This window comes from Budorcas taxicolor, chromosome 22 (genome assembly GCF_023091745.1).
Source record: "Budorcas taxicolor isolate Tak-1 chromosome 22, Takin1.1, whole genome shotgun sequence".
Lineage (NCBI taxonomy): Eukaryota > Metazoa > Chordata > Mammalia > Artiodactyla > Bovidae > Budorcas > Budorcas taxicolor.
In genome coordinates, this window is record NC_068931.1 from 40,791,896 (window position 1) to 40,805,068 (window position 13,173).

Sequence of the window (13,173 nt, forward strand, 5' to 3'; positions counted from 1 at the left end):
ATTTCTTAAATACAGATAACCCTTACTTGACTGCTGGGTCTCTAAAAAGATCCGAAAGTCAGGGAAACCCAGTTGAAAATGCAAATATTCTTGTGCCTGGGAAGAGCTACCAGGTTAGTGCGTGTTACCTAAGCACAGGGGGTGGAATGGGGAGGTCTTGCGGGTAGACAGGCCTGGAAAGGATAAGGTCACTGGAATACCCGATGAGAAAGGAACTATGAGAGAACCTAGAGAAAAGATGTGAAAAGAGATTTAACAAAGGCCAGATGAAGAAGGGGGGGGAGGCAGGGGGAGGGGAGGGAAATCAGGAAGCACGTTAGGAAAATTAGACAGTCACCGTCAAAGGAATTGGGTCTCCTGCTTCTCCTCTCCTTCGTCCCTTTCCAATCTGCCTGTGTACGTTTACTATCTGGCACACCTACTCTTTCTAGTTCTCTGTCTCTTTCTGAATCCAGCATCATTGCTGAGTATCGGACACTGTGGCATCTGCTAGGGCAGAGGCATATGGGCTAGTATTCTTGGCTGGAGAATCCTATGGACAGAGGAGCCTGGCAGGCTACAGTGCATGGGAGGCAAACAGTTGGAGATGACTGAATGACTTCCACTTTCCCTTCACAGGACGAAGGTACCAGGATATGGACCCCTGCCCTGAGCAGCAGCCAGAGGAGGAGGGCGATGGGGGGAGAGGGGGCAGGTGGGACATGGAAGATGAGAACACAACTGCCGAATAGGCTTTTTGCAGGGTAATGGTTTTTATTAACTAATCACAAAGCTTAACATAATCCCAAGAATGACATTTTACAGGTTTAACAGATTCAGCAGTTCCATCAACTAGCTAGATTAGCCCCAATGACACAATAAAACTCTTCTGTTTACCGAAAGTCTGTAAGACAGTGAGCCCTAGGCATTCTTCCAGAGAGTAGAATAGACAGTGAAAATAAATGGAACAGAAAATAGATGGAAAGAGGCAGGGGGCGGGGAGGGAGAGGGAGGGAAAGAAGAGAAAGTGTGAGGAGTAAACATGAAAAGGACACGGAATTGGATGCCTGAGGATAAGAGCTGGAGGGATTTGAGAAGTCATTGACAGTCATTGTAGGAGTCGGGCTGAACTCAGAATCAAGGTGGCACAGCAGCCTCTTGTTCTACAAGAGTATTCTGGAAAGAGTTTTTCTTCAGCAACATCAACAAGCACCATTTGACACCGGCTAACCACAGTAGAATCCTTCCATATAAGTTCCTGTCAAAAAGTTTCACAACCATCTTTTTGGAGCCAAGCAAATTATTTTTAACCAGGAGACACCAAAGGCTCTCTGAAGTAGGTCAGCAAACAGAAGTCTGTGTTCTTCCGCTGCTGATGCTAATCTCATGACTCAAAACGGTTGTAAAGGATACACATCAACAACAAACATGCAGAAAGGTTAACAAAAACCTAGCCCCTAAAGCATGGAGGACTCCCAGGTCTCTGGTTTACTGCTTCTGAATCTATAGATAACTGAGCCGAGATCCAGTGAGTTGAGTGATGTCTCCAGAGCCAAGGGCAAAGCGGGGGCTGAACGTAAATCCTGGCATTCTGACTCCTGAAAGCAGCATCTCCTCGGCTACACCACCCTCTGCTAGTAACACCTGTGAAGAAATAGATTCTATATCCTCTTTTTCTTCAGCCCTCTGCTTTCAGGATTCTCTTCCAGATTCCAGGTAAGGTCATAGAGCAAGACTCGTGCATTGAACAATCTAAGCTCGGGGCGCAAAATTGAAATGCTTTTATTTTCTCCAATTGCTGCCTTTAACTATACTTGCCTACCTCCTAAACACATCTTGGGTAAATCCCTCAGTTCTTTTGTTAATTTTAGGTATTAAAATGTGTCTGCTCCTGTTTAAAACCTCAATTTCCTTTCTTCTTGTCGACTCACCATGTGGTTCTTACAGTTTGCTCCACACTGAAAGAATAATTTCAATTTATTTAATTGTTCATCTTTACCACTTTTGCTTCATCTTCTCATTACTTAAAAAAAAATCAACACTTTAATTTGAAATAATTTTGGCCAGAGAAAAGTTTCAAAATGGTATAAAGAATTCCTACATATTCTTAGCCCATAATTTCCCAGTAATAATATTTTACTTCTTTTGCTTTATTATTTGGTTATATATATATATATATATATAAAGCTATATTTGTATACACATTTTCTTACACATTTGTATACACATTTGAGAGTAAGATATAGACATCATGCTTCTTTGCTCCTAAATACTTCAGTATGTATTTCTTTTTAAAACTGACTTTCTCTTATATGACCATGAAATGACTTTCAAAGCATAAAGTTGACATTGATACAACACTGTGATCTACTCTACAGACCTTCTTCAAATTTCAGAATCATCCCACTAATGTCCTCATAATAAAATCAGAAAATTAATTTTTTCTGGTTCAAGATCCAATTAAGTATCATATATATTACCTTTAATTGTCATTTTTCCTTTTGCTTCTTTTCTCTGGAACAATTTTTTAGTTCTTTTTTTCTTCTTTTTATTGGCTTGAAAGTAAAAACCATCTACACTGCAGAATTGTGCTCTATTCAGTTCAGTTCAGTTCAGTCACCCAGTCGTGTCCAACTCTTTGTGAACCCATGGCCTGCAGCACACCAGGCCTCTCTGTCCATCACCAACTCCCAGAGTTTACTCAAACTCATGTCTATTGAGTCAGTGATGCCATTCAACCACATAATCCTCTGTTGTCCCCTTCTCCTCCCACCTTCAATCTTTCCCAGCATCAGGGTCTTTTTAAATGAGTCAGTTCTTCACATGAGGTGGCCAAAGTATTGGAGTTTCAGCTTCAACATCAGTCCTTCCAATGAATATTCAGGACTGATTTCCTTTAGGATGGACTGGTTGGATCTCTTTCCAGTCCAAGGGACTGTCAAGAATCTTCTCCAACACCACAGGTCAAAAGCATCAATTCTTCAGCACTCAGCCTTCTTTATGGTTCAATTCTCACATCCATACATGACCAGTGGAAAAACCATAGCTTTGACTAAACAGACCTTTGCTGGCAAAGTAATATCTCTGCTTTTTAATATGCTGTCTAGTTTGGTCATAACTTTCCTTCCATGGAGTAAGCATCTTTTAATTTTATGGCTGCAGTTACCATCTGCAGTGATTTTGGAGCCCCCCCAAAATAAAGTCTGACACTATTTCCACTGTTTCCCCATCTATTTGCCATGAAGTGATGGGACCAGATGCCATGATCTTAGTTTTCTGAATGTTGAGCTTTAAGCCAAACTTTTCACTCTCCTCTTTCACTTTCATCAAGAGGCCCTTCAGTTCTTCTTCACTTTCTGCCATAAGGGTGGTGTCATCTGCATATCTGAGGTTATTGATATTTTTCCTGGCAATCGTGATTCCTGCTTGTGCTTCATCCAGCCCAGTGTTTCTCATGATGTGCTCTGCATGGAAGTTAAACAAGGGTGTGCTCTATTAGGGTTTGCTACTTATTTTTCAACCTGATTTTTCTTTGTGTTTTTTAATAGTGACAAATAGAGTTAAAGATCACAAGAGAAGATTCTCTTCTCATACATTCAGATAACAAGTCTATGAGTTCTTACTTCTTATACTAAAATGTTCTGAAGCATCTTTCAAACTGCATTTTAAGAGGTTAAATCACTGCAAATGGTGACTGCAGCCATGAAATTAAAGACACTTACTCCTTGGAAGAAAAGTTATGACCAACCTAGATAGTATATTCAAAAGCAGAGATATTACTTTGCCGACTAAGGTCCGTCTAGTTAAGGCTATGGTTTTTCCTGTGGTCATGTATGGATGTGAGAATTGGACTGTGAAGAAGGCTGAGCGCCAAAGAATTGATGCTTTTGAACTGTGGTGTTGGAGAAGACTCTTGAGAGTCCCTTGGACTGCAAGGAGATCCAACCAGTCCATTCTGAAGGAGATCAACCCTGGGATTTCTTTGGAAGGAATGATGCTAAAGCCGAAACTCCAGTACTTTGGCCACCTCATGCGAAGAGTTGACTCAGTGGAAAAGACTCTGATGCTGGGAGGGACTGGGGGCAGGAGGAGAAGGGGACAACCGAGGTTGAGATGGCTGGATGGCATCACGGACTCGATGGACGTGAGCTGACACTCCGTGAGTTCACGTGAGTGAACTCCGGGAGATGGTGATGAACAGGGAGGCCTGGCATGCTGCGATTCATGGGGTCACAAAGAGTCGGACATGACTAAGCGACTGAACTGAACTGAACTGAACTGAGTGATCTTTAACTTTATTTTTTACTATTAAAAAAAGAGAGGGAAAGAAGGAAGGATGGAAAGTAACAAAGGAAAATGTGTGACTTATAATTTTATACATGGCATTGTTGAGAACACCCCGGACAGAAGACCACTTCTGATTTTACTACGCATGGATGAAAACCAAATCTACTGTGTACAATTTTACCTGTATGAGTTAGTTATCTGTTGTAGTATAACAAGTCACTCTTAAACAAAACTACTTTGAACAATGAATATTATGTTTGTTCATGATTCTCTGGGTCAGCGAGCTGGGCTGGGCTCAGCTGGGTGGTTCTGCTGGTCTCACCTGCCATCACTCCTGGAGCTGCAGTCATCAGGGGGCTCCACTGGTTGGCACTGGCTGTCAGCTGGACATCTCTTTCCTTATGGATGTTCATCCTCAAGGGAGCTAGCCTGGACTTCTTCATATGATAGAAATAGGGCGAGAGTGGACTCTGAATGCCCTCAGCCTAAACAACTCACTGACCTTTAGAAACTGAATCCATCACTTCTGCTGTATTTTGTTGGTCAAACTAAGTCTCATGTGTAGCCTGAATGTAAGACATTGGGAAACAGACACCATTTCTTCATGGGAAGTGCAGCAAAAACAATGTGAAAGAGTGAGTGTGCAGAGTGGAAAGACTTATACCCAAACGTGCAAGCAATGTACCACCATTATCTAACAGCTGAAAGAACTTTCCAAAGATTTGCTTCTGGTTCCAGGAGTCCTATGATGCATTTATATCTCGATCTGACCTCCAGTTCTGCACCTCCACATCATGGCACTAATCATGGAATATGGTGAGTGTCGAGTCATCCTGGAAGCTACCCCAGGATGGCTGGCAATGATCTAATTATCCATGGAAGTGACAGAGAATCTTCGAAACAAGATACATACCTTGTCCAAATTCTTCCCATACGCTACCTACCCCACCATGATGTTTAGCTGCTCCAATGCCTTTTGAACTGGGGGAAGAGCGATTGGAGGGGAAGTCAAGTGGATTGTAGCGAATATTACTTCCTTATCTTTATACATTTCATTTTTTAAAAAATTCTACAATGTGAGCTCATCACTAGGGACTCACTTGGTGCCTTGGAAGTATCTTGACCAAGTGAGATGCCCTAAGGTTAAGCTGCAGTAGCTTCTCAGTGAATCCAGCTCACCTGGGAGCATGAGAGAATATCTCAGGATGAGAATGAGACTGGGCTTCCCTGAGGCCACAAGTCCACACATGGAGACAGAAGCCTCTGAGAGCGCATTTGATTCCATACCTTGTATTTCATATGCTGACAAGTTGATAGAGGAGATTTTGTGGGGCATAAGGTACCAGTCAACAGACATGAATTTAAGTAAACTCTGGGAGATGGCGAAGGACAGGGAAGCCTGGCATGCTACAGTCCATGGGGTCACAAAGAGTCGGACATGACTTAGCAACTGAACAACAAAAACAAAGGTACTATTCTAGACTTATTCTTTGGGAGCATATTTGCTTCTCAAAGGACGAATTTACAGGGATGTGAACGGAACCAAAAGCCAAAACAAACTGCTCGAATTTACTGAACTGCAGAACAAATTGAACCAAATACACAAATTTTTATAGAGCCACAAACCACGGCAAAGGTTTTCTTTCCCTTTCAAAAAAAAGAAAACGTGTTTTGCTTTCTTTCCCATCATGTTTTCATTAATTTTGTTTTTGAGTTCTAAAAAGTTCTGGAGATGGAGCCTGCATGATTTTTAACCAAACCGAGGTGTACAAAAAAATGACTTTTTGTTTTCTTAGAACTAAACTGAAGTCTTTCTCAAGCTCTCATAGCTGCCTGGAAATGGAAAACATACACAAAACCTTCCTTAAAAAGACAATTTAGATCATAGATTTTGCAGTAATTTTTGGTTTAACTCAACCAAATTTTAAAGTTTCTCCTTCAGCATCCTTTCCTTGGTTCTGAGCTCTCTCTGTTGGACTTATAACATCAAAACCTCGTAGGGAAACCAGACAGGAAGTTGGGCAACTGCTTTCTTTAAGTCTAGTCTCCAGACAGGGGGGTGGGGGTAGGGGGTGGTCAAGATCCCATAAATTTACAGCCACTCCAACAAGTGCCTCCCTCAGGAACTTAGCTGGAGCAGTAGGCAGTGCAGAGGGATTTGCAAAGACCAGAACTCTGAGCAGTGGAACACAGGTCCTGCTTGGACTGGAGAAAAAGCCTGGGTGCCTGCCTAGAGCTTGTGAGGGGACAAGCACAAGAGAAGAGACTGTGCAACCACAGGACATGTGCTAATGTGCAAATAAAATTGACTTAGTTGGGCATAATTCGTAACTGCAAAAATTTTAAAGCATTTCCCATACTTAACCCCATACTTAATACTGAAGCAACTTAGCAGCAGCATATACAGATATATATACTCATTTTCATATTCTTTTCCACTGCAGCTTATTACAGGATATTGAATATAGTTCCTTGTACTATACAGTGGGACCTTGTTGTTTATCCATTCTCTCTATAATAGGTTGCATCTGCTAACCCCACACTCCTGGCCCATCCCTTGCCTACCCCCTCCCCCTTGGCAACCACAGTTTGTTCTCTATGTCTGTGAGTCTGTTTCTGTTTTGTAGATAAGTTCATTTGTAGTCATAGTCTAGATTCCACATATAAGTGATATCATATGGTGTTTGTCTTTCTCACTCTAAGTATAGAGGCATCTTAACTCCCTTCCTTTCAGCTAAAATGCAAACACTTGAAAATCGAGTAATGGCCCAGGCAGATCATGATGATGGGTCACGTTGATATTATATTTGTTGTTTAGTTGCTAAGTCGTGCCCCACTCTGCGTGACCCCATGGACTGTAGCCTGGCAGGCCCCTCTGTCCATGGAATTCTCCAGGCAAGAATACTGGAGTGGGTTGCCATTTCCTTCTCCAGGGGATCTTCCCAACCCAGGAATCAAACCCGGGTCTCCAGCCTTGCAGGCAGATTCTTTACCGACTGAGCTACAAGGGAAGCCCCAATATTATCACTTACTGGAGCCAAAATCTGGGCCACTGTTGTACATAGTCTAATCCTCAGAAAAAACTCAGCCAGACTGAAAACTTGCTTTATCAGGTCATGAAACTAGTAGAAGGGTAATTGTAATAGTACTCATCACTAACATTCACCCATTACTTTCTGCCAAGAGCTGAGCTAAACAGTTTACCTGCTTCATCTCATTTAATCTTCACAGCAATCCCAAATTATTATTATCCCTGTCTCTCAGAGGAGGGAATTGAGGTTTAGAGATGTTAAGTAGTTGGCGCCAGGTCACACAGCTAGAAAGTGACAGAACAAGGACTTGATCCCAAGCTCTCTGCCTGCAAATCCTACTCGAACAAGAATTTAAAACTGGATGTAGAATCCCTCCAACTCAGGGCTTCACCTTGACAGGGAGGGGAGCTTTGTTCTGCTAACATGGTTCACGCCAAATCTGAAATTAAAACAGTAATAGGCCATTGGAGGAGTTTTAAAATGAGATTCCAGCTTATAATTTAATCAAACATGTAAGTTCAATAACACACCATACCTATTTTACATTTCCTGTTTGAAGCAACGGTCTCAGATGGGGCTGTATGTTTCCCTTGACTGAACTTTTGTCTTTTTGCTTCTATTTTTATTTTCTGAGCCATGAAAAAATGTATCATCCTAAAATTTCACAGTAATTTGAAACTTCAATCTTTAATGAAGCTCTGCTCAGGTCTGAGGATGTTACGTGGACTCTCATTGTTCTTAAACTCACGACCTTGCTTTCCATTATGGACTTATGCATGATGTCGACTCGGTGTTTAATTACTCTCTCGGCTTTTAATCAAAACATCTTTTTATTTCCTCATTCCTTCACTGCTGTTCAGCATGAAGTGTGCTCTGAGGATCGGGCCCAAATGAGCGATTATAACACCTTTAGTGGTTACTCAGCTCCACAGGGACAAACGGGAGGATGCAGGGGAAAGGGAAGCAAGGAGAAGTAGCATTCTCCCCAAGGAAGGATTTCTTGAGAAGGAAAGGAGTGGGGGTAGCAAAATGTATCTCTCTTTGGAGGCAACCCTTTTAAAAGCTCAATTATCATTGTTTGAGGTGAGGTCTCTTCTGAGAGATGAAATAGACTCGGCTTGTGGGACCAAGCTTTGTTCAAGGAGCTGCAGCGATGGGGGCTAAATTGGGAGTTCTGAAAAAAAAAAAACAAAAAAAGGAGCTCATAGATAAGGAGAATGGAGTAGGGGTTGCAGAGGTGAAGATAAGCAACATGGGTGAAGCGGGCAAAACCCACAAACCTCAAGTTATGGAATAAATGCCCTGACAACAAAATGTACACCATGGTGACTAAAGTTAACACAATGTTGCTTGTTTGAAAGTTGCTAAGAGAGACAATCTTAAAAGTTCCCATCACAAGAAAACAAGATTCTGTAACTGTGGGTGACAATGAGTGTTAACTAGACTCCTTGTTGGGATCATTTCACAATGTTTACAAATAATGGATCATTATGTGGTACGCCTGAAAGTAATAGAACGTCATATGTCAATTATACTCCCATTAAAACAAGTCTGGATTCTGCGATGAGCCCGGGCACGTAGGATGTGGGTGAAAAGAGGGGTACTCTAGGAAGACAAATATCAAAATATAGGAACAGAGAGGCAGTGAAAAGCAAACAGGCTAACACCACTCAGCCATAAACAAGGAATGAAGCTTTGCTGTTTGCAGCAACATGGATGGACTCAGAGGGCACCGTGCTAAGTGGAACAAGTTGGACAGAGAAAGGCAGATACTGTATGATATCACTTCTGTATCAAATTTAAAAGATACAACGAACTAGTGAATATAACTCACAAACACAGAGAACAAACTAGAAAGATTACTGGTGGGGAGAGAGAGGGAGGAGGGACAATATAGGGGTAGAGGATTAAGAAGTATAAACTATTACGCGTAAAATGAGCTACGAGGATACACTGTCCAGGGTTTCCAAGGTGGCGCCAGTGGTAAAGAATCTGCCTGTGAGTGCAGGAGGCAGAGGAGACGCAGTTTCGATCCCTGGGTCAGGAAGATCCTCTGGAGTAGGAAATGGCACCCCACTCCAGTATTCTTACCCAGGAAAATTCTGTAGACAGAGGAGCCTGGTGGGCTCCTACAGGGGTGCAAAGAGTTGGACACGACTGAGCATGCATGCCACACTATGCATTGTACAACATGGGGAATATAGCCAATATTTTATATTAATCGTAAATGGCATATAGCCTTTAAAAAATATGAATCATTATATTGCATACCTGCAAATTACATAGTATTGTATATCAACCATACATCAGTGAATCAATCGATTAAAACAACACACAGATAAACATGAAAGCCAAAAGGCTTCTGTGTTGTTCTTTTTCTTCATATCAGACTTCCAACAGGACCTAGATGGTTTGTTTCAGTGACCATTTATTGAGCACCTACTGTGTCCTCAGAATTGTTTCAGGGACATGAGGTGATAAGGAGCTTTGTGGACAAGCGTGTTTGGGAGAGAAGCTTGACTTAGAGAGAGATACAGTTGCGTTTGGATCTGCCTGAGGGCTTCCTGCTCTCTGGGGAAAGTATGCTTTGCCCCACGGGAAGCTGACGGTTGGCACAGCTTGACTAAGAGGAAGGTCCAGGAGAGGATAGAGACCAGGCTCGCTCTGCATGGGTGAGGTTCCGGAACCCCGAGGCAGCTGTGCAATTCGCCGTCCTTCATATGCTCTGTTGTATACACACTCACAGGTTACTCGTGGTGATGGGTTCTATGGGTCTTAGGTGTATTAAGCCATTTAATTCCCACAGTACCATTATGAAATTCTATGATTATCTCCATTTTACATACGAAAACATGGAAACACAGACAAGCTACGTAGCTTGCCTTGGGCCACATGGCCTTTAAGTAATAAACTCAGGATGACAACCCAAGAGTCCCCGGCCTGGCAAGCAAGGCTCACAATGCTGACCACCAGGCTAGCTGTCTCTCAATGCGGTAGCTCTGAGGTGGCAGTTGAGGGCATGCCCTAATCAGAATAGTAATAAGCCTCTTTACTAAGAAGAGAAGTTGTGCAGACAGAGGCAGGTTATTCAGAGGGCCAAAGAATTGATACCTTCGAACTGTGGTGCTAGAAAAGACTCTTGAGAGTCCCTTCGACAGCAAGATCAAATTAGTCAATCTCAGAGGAAATCAACCCTGAATATTCATTGGAAGGACTCATGCTGAAGCACTAAAATTTTGGTCAGCTTATGTGAAGAGCTGACTTATGGGAAAAGACACTGATACTGGGAAAGATTAAGGGCAGGAAGAAAAGGGAGCAACAGAGGATGAGATGGCTGGATGGCATCACCAATGCAATGGACATGAACTTGGGCAAACTCTGGGAGATGGTGACCGATGGGAGGCCTGGCGTGCTACAGTCCATGAGGTCCCAAAGAGTCTGACATGACTGGGCTACTGAACAAGTATGAGAACAGGATTTATATCAGAAGACTGGGTGTGGATTAGAATTCTAATACTAACTAGTTCTGCATCAGTTAATCCCACTGACTCTCAGTTTCCTTATATTTAACATAAGGTTAACAATATTGGACTTCTCTGATGGCTCAGATGGTAAAGAACCTGCCTGCAATGCAGGAGATCTAGGTTCGATCCCTGGGTCGGGAAGATTCCCTGGAGAAGGGAATGGCAGCTCACTCCAGTATTCTTGCCTAGAAAATCCCATAGATAGAGGAGCCTGGTGAGCTTCTTCACTTTCACTTTAACAATATTGATCTTATAAGCCTTCTGACTATCAAACTGTATAACAGTGTCTGAAACAACTCTTGGCACTAAATAAATACTCTGTAAACAGATGGTGAGTGAAAGATCTAGAAACTCTTCATAGACACATGTCTGGTTGCCTTTGACAAGTATGTGAAGTTCACAAACAAGGACAAACTCAGCATCAAACGGGTCGGGGTGTTCAGTAAATGAATCTAGGGGTATGGTGTGTGGAGTCTATGTGTGGAATAGCTACCATTTATAGAGCAACTGTCATTTACTGAGGTCACCATGAACCACCACTATACCATTCATAACCATGAATTTAGGGCATTTTTCTACATACTTTGGCTTTTACCTTTCACTATTACATTTTACAGATCGCAAATTTACACTAATAGAACATCTATTGAAAATAATTCTCTTTATTCTCATTATGGCTTTTCAGATCATGTCTATACATTATGTTTTACAGATGCTTATCCAGGGACTGTTCTGAGACACAGCGGTCCAGCTTTCTATGCAGGTGTCTGTGAAACCTAGCAGCAAGCAGAGCTTGGGCAAAGATGTGGCCAGCTTAGCCCTGGAGCTCCTACCTCCAGCTCTGCTATTGAGGAAATACGGGCTAACGGAGATGAAAAAAAAACTTTTTTGTTACAAGAAAATACATTGAAGTAGATATGTATAGGAAAAATATCGAAATTTACATATGCAAAAAATTAACTAGATTGTGTCCATATTTTTCTATATTTTCTACTTTAAAACTTAAAATCAATAAAATGATTTTTTAAATAACCTATTGAAATAGGAAAATTTCTTCCTTCAAAAATTAACAGACATGATGTGTAAAGGGAATTATTTTCAATAGATGCTCCATTAGTATAAATTCAGGAGTAGTTCTGGATGTTTTCATAACCCACTATTTTATACTCTCCTCATTTCAGTTTTATTTTATTGGGAATTAAAAAAGTAAGAAATGTTGATTTATGTATGTTGAACAAGAATCACTTGGAATATATAAAACTGTAGTCACCATGATGAGCATAATAAATATACTTTGATAATTACATACCTTTTTTAGGTTTTAAAGACAGTCCCATTACTTACCATGCCCTGGAATTTCGAGAACTTGTCAACAAGGCTGTGCTCTGAGACTTAACACCAAACTGAAATCCACTCAGCTTCAAAAAGTCTCTTTCGGCAAAAGTCAGATGTGTGGGCTTCACAGTGAACTCTAAAGCCCACAGCAGTTACTGTTTATTTCTCAGGGACCAACCTTAATTCGAGCAAGATAAAAGCTTGCTTGGATTTTGCCTGTTTTCGCCAGAAAGAGGTTAAGTCTGACTTGCACTTCCTTGCAATGGTCTCACTTACAGTAAGAATCTGACTCGTAGGGTAGAAAGGGGGTCTCCATGGCATAGACAGGGACACAGCCCAGAGACACTGAGCATCCCCTCCATGAACCTGCTCTGACTGGATCACTGTGGTTAACAAGAGGCAGCACCCATGTTTCAAAAACTCAGAAGAAACAGTCAGCAATTCACACAGCTCATCCACTTGATAGATGAGAACCTCGCTAAGGAACTGAACTGTTTGGAGGAGGGGATTGAATTTGTTATGCCGAAGTCTTCTGGAATATTTTAACTCTGGCTTCTGGTTGTGTTGGCAGAGAAAGCAGGGTTAATGCCTAATTGTGTAGTTATTTCTATTGTGTGGTTTCATAGTCATTTCTCTACCGATGGTCCTTCCAGCCCCACTCCATAGAAACTTGGAAACAGAAAGCCATATCCTAGCTGTAGTTATTCGAGCTCTCTACAGGGTTAAGTCTAGCACTTTCTTATGGTTCTAATCAGGGCTGTTGAGTCAGACTCCCTGGGCTTGAATTCTGGTTCTGCCACTGAGTAGACCCTGAACTTAGGCGAGTGACTTGATTTTGTATTAATAACTTAACCTCTCTCTTGTCTTCATTTCCTCATCTGTGAAATGGAGGTAATTTTAACATTCATCTTCTCCATAAAGTGTCTAGGGTTCATATAGTAAATATTTGATAATATTGGCTATTGATAAGTACTCAAAAATTATTTATTGGTAAGAATGTATTAGAGACAGAGAGA